General features: G+C 50.4%; 1 long non-coding RNA gene across 2 annotated transcripts; it reads left to right on the top strand.

Annotated features, from left to right (window-relative positions):
* Positions 1-2,854: 2,854 nt before the first annotated feature.
* Positions 2,855-7,730, top strand: LOC141279219 (uncharacterized). Of its 2 annotated transcripts, none has more exons than XR_012333200.1 (3): positions 2,855-3,175; positions 4,465-4,576; positions 7,659-7,730. It is a non-coding gene; the product is annotated as an uncharacterized lncRNA (long non-coding RNA). The 2 variants fall into 2 exon arrangements; XR_012333201.1 differs by lacking the exon at positions 7,659-7,730 and adding an exon at positions 5,309-5,337.
* The last annotated feature ends 429 nt before the right edge of the window (positions 7,731-8,159 follow it).

Below are 8,159 nucleotides of genomic sequence, written 5' to 3'. Positions count from 1 at the left end.
CTACTGCAGCCCAACGTCTGGGGACAGGAACTGGGACTGAGCTTTTAAAAGGAGCCTGGGAGATTTTGGTGTCTAACTAGCTGTGGCACTCTGATAGCATTGACTTGTCTTTTCTGCCTGTGTTTAATTTTGACTTCTGTCTGTGGAGAGTGTGCATATGTGTATGAGGTAATCCTTTGTCACCCACCTGCTCTGACAGAGCTCTGGGAACAACAGTCTTGGATGTGGGCTTTTGTACCAAAGCTCATTCCATTGTTAGGTCGGTGAATAAAGCTCGTTTCTGGTTCTGGTGCCCCTGTCAGGATGTAGAGAGCTTTCCTACTCTGTGTTTCCAGCCCCCTCCGTGTGCAGCAGGTATGCGGGCCTGATGCGCCCTTCCTAACCATTGCCTGCATCCCTTTCTGAGTCAGGTAGAAATATCTGAGGGCCAGCAGTACTGACAGTAGCTGCTCTGGGAGGTCAGAGAGGGAAGCAGAAAGATGAGGCCTGAGCTTACTGTGAGGAGAGCAGGAGAGCTTCTGAGACTTTCTTTTCTGGAGAAAGAAGAGTCCCTCCTCTGAGCCCTACAGCCTGCTGCTGCTGCTGAAAGGAGGGTCACGTTGAAGAATTCAGAATCGCATCTCTAGGGGGTTCTGTTCATCACCCCCCATCCCACCCGCAGAACTAGAACAGGTCACTTGGAACGGCGCCGTCGGTCTTTCCGACCCTCCCTGATTGTTTTGTTATGGCGGATGGGCTGATTTCTAGTTACATAACCTCCTCTCTGCTAGAGGAGGTCTTATTATCTCACAGTGTGGTGCACTTCAGGTCTGGGTTCCCGTGGAGCTACCTTAGGGAAGCTGGAATGTGCTGTTTCTCATCATTTCCACCCAGCAAGGGAATCGGAGAGAGAGAACTACACCCAAGCCAATTATGGTGAATACTTTGGGGCTGTTGTGTAATCTTCCACGCACAGTGGAGTGGAGCGGGCCTTGCCCTTCTGTGGTTGCACTGGCCAAGGCACCGTCTTTTCCTTACTTGGCAGTAAGTAAGTTCTCTTTCAGACCCAGAAGTTTGTGTTTTTTGTTGGCTGTGCCCACGCCGCTTGTGGGATCTTAGTTCCCCAACAAGGGATCGAACCTGGGGCCACAGCAGTGAAAGCGCCGAATCCAAACCGCTGGACCACCGGAGCTCCCTCAAACTGAGAAGATTTTGAAGTACATTCATATGTGGTTCGGTGGGGACTCCTAAATTCACTTGAGATTTTCTTGCACACCAATAAACAAAAATAAGGAAATAAACAAAAGCAAAGAGAGGCCTTCCTTCCAGGCCTGGTAGCCGCCGTGTCTTAGGTCCTGAGTGAGCTTTGAACTAGGCAAATCAGGTCACCAGCACAAGAACCTTTGAATCCAAATATGAAAACCCTGACCCCCAGGACAGAGACACGGCTGCAATGGAGAGCAGAAGCTTCGGTGAGATGCCAGGGCCTGGAGTCCTCTGAGGCAGTGATGTGGCAGGACGGCATGGCAGGGGGAGCCCGGGGGCTTTGGGGTCAGCAGAACTGGTTCGACTCTGCTGCTTACCAGTCATGGGATCTCGGACAAGTCACTGCATCAGTCAGGGTCCAGTCAGGAAAACAGAAGCCACTCTTCATCTTTCAATAGAGGGTAATTAATTAAACAGGGAATGGAAGAGCCAAAGAGACAAGCAGTGGGTGGGGAACATGGGACCAGCACCGCAGGAAGCTGCCAGTTCTGGGACCCAGGGAGCCAGTGGACTTATCAGAGTTCAGAAGCCAAGGCTGCTGTTCCCGGGAGCTGGGACCACAGAGACAGGGAATGTCAGGGGGAGCTGGAATCATAGGGGAGGCAGAGCCGTGGCTGGACATGCCTTTCATATCCAGAGAGATGAGGAGAGATGCCCCCATTGGCTGAGCCTGCTCGAGGGTAAAGGAACCTGCAAAATGAGTCTTCTGTGATGCAGAACAGAGCAGGGCAACGGTCTAAGAACACACAGGTGCATGGCTCGCACAACCACTGATGTCTTTGAATAAACAGTGTCTACTATGAACTGCTACTGCTATCCTCGGGCTGAGGCTCGGAGCTGGACTGGCGGATGGACACTCTCAGTTGTCTGGGAGGGGAAGGAAATGCAGTGTCGCCCACTTAGGTACCTTCTGTGGACACAGCGCCTCCGCCCTCCATGATAACCTCAGTGGGGCCGAGTCAGAGTAAACGTGACCCCATGTGCTTCCATATTACTGCTTTGTTTCTTTCTTTTAGAAGCCACCTACCTCTTCCTTTTTTTTTTTTTGCGCGGTATGCGGGCCTCTCACTGTTGTGGCCTCTCCCTTTGCGGAGCACAGGCTCCGGGCGCTCAGGCTCAGCGGCTATGGCTCACGGGCCCAGCCGCTCCACGGCATGTGGGATCTTCCTGGACCGGGGCACGAACCCGTGTCCCCTGCATCGGCAGGCGGACTCTCAACCACTGCGCCACCAGGGAAGCCCTCTTCCTTTTTTTTAATGGCTAGTCATTTTTATTTAACTTTGCAAGCCTAAGGTGCCACCTACCTCTTCTAAGAAGACTTTTCAGGCAAAACCCAAATCTGCCTGAGTGACTGCAGAAAAAGAAGTTTTAGGGAGAATAGGAAGCTGATAGCACATGGGATGTGGTTGAAAGCGTGTATCAGACAAACCTGCTCTACAGTGTCCCCTCCAGCTGATGGCTGGAAACCTCGGCCGTCCTCATCCCCTCCTCCTCCTTTCTCTCCACTTGCTTTTCACCACCTGTCTTGATCAGCCCAGTTCCCAGTAGGAAAGAGATGGTTTAACTAAAGGAAGTTTAATAAAGGTTCTATTTCTGTGTGGACAGGGTTCAGGGAATCCCCACGAATGGTGCCCCATCAGGGACAAGTGAGATCTGGAAGCTGTTACCACCCACAGGCCTCCAAGGAGCCATAGTGCTGGAGCCCGTGGAAGAGCTGGAGCCTGGAGGAGGGGTCACCGCTCAGAGGCTTATAGAAATACAGCCGCTGCGTTTCCCAAACTGTGGCAAGACGTGGAGGGAGCAGAGAAATGAATCCCCGAGCATCTCTCTCGCCTGCCCTCACATCTCCTACTGGTGCCTTGCATTGGCTGAACCAGAAATGGGAGGGCAGGATGCCGAGTGTAGCAGCCCATGGAGGCCAGCCTCTGAGGTCAGAGCAGAACAGAGAGGGTGGGGAAGGAATTTGGGGGACAAATCAAGAATAATCAGTGCAGTGTAACCTGTTTGTCACTTGGCATCTTTCTTGTCCTTTATTTAGTGAAGAAATGTGTGTTTCTCCAACACAGGAAAAGCCCCAAGTCCCATGAACCCCTCTATCATCATAGGATGATGTTGATTCAATAACACTCCAATCTCGAAAGCTATCATGAAAGCTATCTCGAAAGCTATCATTGCTCTTCATATAAAGCAGCAGAAAAAAAGTAGGGGAAAGAAGCAACATAAAGCTTTTCTTTTTCCACCACTCATTTTGTGTTCCCTCAAGCCCCTGCCCACACCTTGGCTATTGGGCACCTAGTGGATGATCCAAACCTGCAGTTTTGCAGGATCCACAATTTTAGTGGTCCCATCTTTACTGGGTTGCCATGGCTTCCCATTGGCCCTTATTACTGGCCATGGGAGCGCTGAGAGATGTCCCAGGGAATCCTCTCAATTGCAATCTCAGTCCCTTTTGCCCCATGTAGCAGCAACCAGCTTCCTCTTGTTTTCATTAAATTAATTCATTAATCATCCCCTTCTCTGACCATCCATGAGAGCTCCAAGTGGCCAAATGTAGCTCAGAGTGGGTTCTCTGGTGGCAGCCTTGCTCCAAATGCACTGTCTTATTTTGGGTTCCTCCAAAAGCTGACCTTGGGACAAGGACTAGGGTGTAGGTAGTTTATCTGGGAGGTGATCTCAGGAAACATGAGTGAAGGTGTGGGGAAATGAGACAAGGAGGGGAGAAGAGCCAATGAAAGGTGAATTAATGATCAAATGACTGTGGCCACTGGGCTTGGTCCTACTGGAGACTCTGAGAAATAGTGTGAAACACACTTCAGAATCATCCTACCAGAGAACAGGGAGGCTGGGGCTGGGACTCCCATCCACCATTGGTAGAGGTTTCGACCTTGACTTCTAGGTGTGTCTGCGGTAGAACGGGCTCCCACAGTGCTGGAGAAAGCCCTCTGGCAGAGAAGAAGAGAGGTGTGCACTTGGCCCTTACGGCATGCTAGGATCTGCCTGCCCCTACTTCGGGGTGTTCAGGTGGGCCAAGGCAAGTGGGCCATAGCCTGAGTGGTATGTGTCACCACCCCTGAGCCCAAGGGAAGGAAAAAAAATCCCTAAAGTGGGTTATTGGGCAGTAAGACGAGTCATTCTTACCTTTGACTCTTGGTTCAGGGACCTGGGTTATCTGACTTTAGGGGAAAGAATACACATTGGCCACGGTACCTCATCTTGCAGGATAGCGTCCGCACCTTACAGAAAGTGGCCCCCCAGCTGGCACCATGGAAAAGGTACTACCCTACTGAAGCTTTGGCCATGGATGAATACAACCTGGCAAGACCTCAGTGAGGTAGGGAAGAAGTGAGGGCATAGGGGGTGTGGAAAGACAGACCTCGACCTCTGTCCTCTATTTCTTCCTTCTACAGTCTCCTACTGGTGCCTCTCATTGGCTGAACTCAACTGGAAGCAGAAGGGAAGGTGGCCTGGATGGTGCAGCCCACAGGGGTCAGTCTTCTGGAGAACAGCACAGGGCAAAGAGAGCCAGAGGGATTGGGGGAGGGGAGGGCAGCAATGGAGAATAACCAGTGTGCAGTCCGATCAATTGCCTCTAGAGTGCCTCCCCCCTTTCTATCCATCCCCATAGTCATCGTCTCTGTTCCAGCCTCATTATCCCAAACCTGGAATGTTGGGATTGTCTCTTAACACATCTCTGCATCTCCAATCCACCATTCCTAATGCCTGAGGCACAGACTGAGTCCCATCATTCCTCCTTTCAGAGAACTCCGGTGTTCCCCATTCTCTGGTCTTTACTGAAGACCCAGGTGCAAGGCATTTTAGGGCATAAAAAGATGATTCAGAGACTGCACTCCTTATTTCTAATAAGGAGGATAGGTATTAAGAAGCTAGAAATGGATAATTTCACCATGAAAGAGGTGTGGTTAAAAAGAGATGTAAATTTGGGCTCTTAAATGTCTTAGCATCATATTCAAGGCTCTTCACAGTTTAACTCCAGATTTTCCTTCCAGACTTGTTTTCTAAGACTTCTGTTCTACTGCATTCTCCCACATGCCCTGGGTCCCAGCTCTGCTGACTGCCTGGTATACTTTGCCCCACACACAGTCAAGATTCAGTGCCTTAGCTCTTGCTGTACCTTCAGCCCAGAAAGCCCCTCCCGAGCTGGCCTTTGGGATGTTCTGATCAGCCACTCACAGCCGGGTAAGTCAGAGCACCAGAATTCTAGGGCCTCCTACTTGGAGTGTGGTCCGCAGAGCAGCAGCGTGGCATTGCCAGGGGGCTTGTTAGAACTATGGCTCTCAGGCTCACCCGAACCTAGACTCAAAAGCTGCACTTGGGGCTTCCCTGGTGGCGCAGTGGTTGAGAGTCCACCTGCCGATGCAGGGGACACGGGTTCGTGCCCCGGTCCGGGAAGATCCCACATGCCACGGAGTGGCTGGGCCTGTGAGCCATGGTCACTGAGCTGCACATCCGGAGCCTGTGCTCTGCAACGGGAGAGGCCACAACAGTGAGAGGCCCATGTACCACAAAACAAAAAACAAAAAACAAAAAACAAACAAAAAAAAAGCTGCACTTGGACCAGACCCCCAGGTGATTCCTATGTACTTGAAAGTCTGAGGAGCATCAGATGTTTTGTGAGCTACCTAGGTGAGGCTTGTAGTGTGAGCAGGGCAGCTTGCCCCCTTCCCAGTATTCCGGAACAAAGTGCAAGTGCCTAGTTCTAAGCTGTAAACTGTTTGTGTTCCTAGCTTTTAAGTTATGAGGATGAGGGGGGTTAACAAAATGATTAAGAGAATGGGCTGTTACATGATATAGCTACGGATTCAAGTCTCAGCTCTGCCACATACTATCTTGGGGCTTTAATAAAAGCAATTAGGGGGCTTCCCTGGTGGCGCAGTGGTTGAGAGTCCTCCTGCCGATGCAGGGGACGCGGGTTCGTGCCCCGGTCTGGGAAGATCCCACATGCCGCAGAGCGGCTGGGCCCGTGAGCCATGGCCACTGAGCCTGCGCGCCCGGAGCCTGTGCTCCGCAAAGGGAGAGGCCACAACAGTGAGAGCCCCGCATACTGCAAAAAAAATAACAAAAGAAAAACAAAAAAAAAAACCCAAAGCAATTAGGGAATTCCCTCGTGGTCCAGTGGTTAGGACTCCATGCTTTCACTGCCAAGGGCACGGGTTCAAGCTCTGGTTGGGGACTAAGATCCCGCAAGCTGTGCAGCTAAAATAAATAAATAAGGCAATTAGCCTTTCTCAGCCTCAGTTTTCCAAAACAGAATGTATTAATGATGTCACAACACAGGTGCAAGGATCAAATGAGATAAAATATGTACATTGTTTTATAAATGTTAGCTGCATTTGTTATTTTGCAAACATGTGAAGAAAAGCAAAAAGTAAGAAACCCTTGGGTCGAAGGTCTGGGCCAGATAGCCAGTGATGGGAGGGGCAGGTCTTTGGTGCCAGAGCCCAAGGGCCTCAGAGTTACAAATCAGAGACGACAAAGGCGCATCCAAGAGCAGCTGTGTTGACCTGGCTAAACAGACGCTCCCCCAGCAGAACAGTGTCCTTAGGCACTGTCTCAAGGCAGGCGGTATCCTGGTGGGCTCCCTGGAGGTGGCGTTGTGACCCCTCCCATGAGGTATGAAGTCAGCTGTGTCTGATCAGCCAGGACTAAAAAGGAGATATGCGCCCTCTTCCTGATGACTCGTCCCAAATAACCTCCACCATCTAACGTCTGACTACTGTTCTACCACTTACACAACACGCATCTTCATCATCTTGTTTAATTTGGGCAGTGAGAGGGTTTAGCCTGCTGGTTCAGGTCTCACACAACTGCCTACTTCTGCTGACTCACACAGGAGAAATGATCTAGTCAGGGTAAAAGACAACCTTGAAGGTGTCTCCACAGACTTTGACATTTTGAACAGGAGATAGAAGGACTTGAGGACTTGAAAATGATGTGTTTTCATCCCTCCTTCCTGTCGAAGGTTGTGACCTTGGAAGAGAGAGGGGGGCTGTGGGACGTGCGCAGCTGGCTCTGGGGAGGGTTTTGAAGTATAAGATCAGTGGACTTAACACACTAGAGGGATGGGTTGCTGGCAGGGACGGAGTGAAAACCCAGGAAGTGTGGGTTTTGGCCTGGATGCTTGCCAAACCCATCTTGAAGACTTTAAAGGGGCATCTGAGACTGTGGAGAAAAAGGCCCAGAAAAAAACCTGGAAAGCTCAATATCATCAATGGCATATGCAGCAACATGGAAGCAGTTGATAAATTTTCAAATGAAAATCAGAAGGAAGGGGTTGGGAATGTGACTGTAGACTCTAGACCCAACTGCTCAGGGTTTGGGCCACAAACAATTGAACCTGAATGTTAATGCAAGAAGGTAAATTCGTGTGCAGATATATTTTCTCCATCTTGCAGGTTTATGTCAAACTGAGGACTCACCAGTGCTGTGCATATGCTGATATGCTGTATACCCTGTTCCCAAGAGGCAGCTGCACAGTGGGTAAGTCTTGGCCTCAGAAGTTCAAATCCCGGCTTCTACCTCTTCCTCTGTGACTTTGGGCCGGAACTCTGACTTTGTTTACTGGTAGTTTTCTCACGTGTGAAGCAGAAGAATAATCAAGTCTATCTCATAAGATTAGTCAGAGGATTCAGTAAAATGATGTAAGCCAGGAACACCACTAGGTACACGGTAGATGCCCCATTTCTCTCAGTGGAGCCTTTTCTGTTCTGGTGACATAACCTGACCCTTCCAGGTGTTCTCTCCAGGCCCCCAACCCGGCCTGATCTGGATTTCCAGAGGCACAAGGATGTCCAGAGTTCCCCAAAGCCACGCAAAATACCACATGGGTAGAGAAGGAGACATCTAGGCAGGAGATGGGAGGGTGCTGACAGTCAAGTAGGAGGAAACCAGGAGCA

Source organism: Tursiops truncatus, chromosome 1 (assembly GCF_011762595.2).
Source record: "Tursiops truncatus isolate mTurTru1 chromosome 1, mTurTru1.mat.Y, whole genome shotgun sequence".
Classification (NCBI taxonomy): Eukaryota; Metazoa; Chordata; class Mammalia; order Artiodactyla; family Delphinidae; genus Tursiops; species Tursiops truncatus.
The sequence above is the reverse complement of the archived record's forward strand: the minus strand, read 5'-3'. Positions and strand labels throughout refer to the sequence as shown.